Raw genomic sequence first — 885 nt, 5'->3', positions numbered from 1 at the left:
TGGAACTAGATTTCTTGTTTCTTTACGTAAACGAAAAATCCCCCATTAATATTTCACCTTTCACCACAACCCGATATTTTTAAGATTAAAAATTTCATATAAAGCATACTCGTAAATCGGACAAGACGTCTGTCGGACCTCTTGTCTTCGTAGACAACTGACCCCTGACCCCGTGATTACTCCAGTCTGCCTGTGTATCTACATGACTTTGTCTGTGGCATCGTAGCTGCTAAACAATAAAGTCGTAAAACATAATATTGAAAAGTATTTTTAGGGTACATCTCCCTTTATGTAAAGTGGGGACAAATTTATACTATTTTTGTGAGTCTATTGTCTCCCCCCCCCCCCCCCCCCCGCTTTACCAGCTAACGGTTGTTTATGTATTTGAAGAAACTCACAAAAGTAGCACATTAATGATATTACAAGAAAAACAACAACAGGAACAATTATAATAGCTAAGTAATGATTACTTAGACCAAATACTTGAAGTCCGACAATTTCATACAAACTCTGAGTTATAAATAATACTTGGATAAAGTTGTTAGTAACATAGCACAGAGTCTCTTAAAAATAGAAAGCAGCTATTTGCTATGGGTATATTAATTAAATACACCTATGCTAATTAAAAAAAACATAACCTTCCTTACACGTAAACTAACGAAGATTTTATTCTCGTCTAACAGTGTGGGGTATCGTTGGATAGTTATTTCTAAAAATACTGCAGATGTGATAATTCAATTCAGGGAACCATTTGTGCATTATTAAAGTTTAAAGTAACCCGACACAAACTAAGCCGGTTGTTTTTTGCTTGAAAACTAACGTGATAAGCCAAATATATCGCCATTTTTCTATTCATATAGAAATATTTTTTTGACAAAGTCACAG

The sequence above is a fragment of the Bicyclus anynana genome, chromosome Z (assembly GCF_947172395.1).
Source record: "Bicyclus anynana chromosome Z, ilBicAnyn1.1, whole genome shotgun sequence".
NCBI classification, from domain to species: Eukaryota; Metazoa; Arthropoda; class Insecta; order Lepidoptera; family Nymphalidae; genus Bicyclus; species Bicyclus anynana.
Note: the sequence above shows the minus strand (reverse complement) of the source record.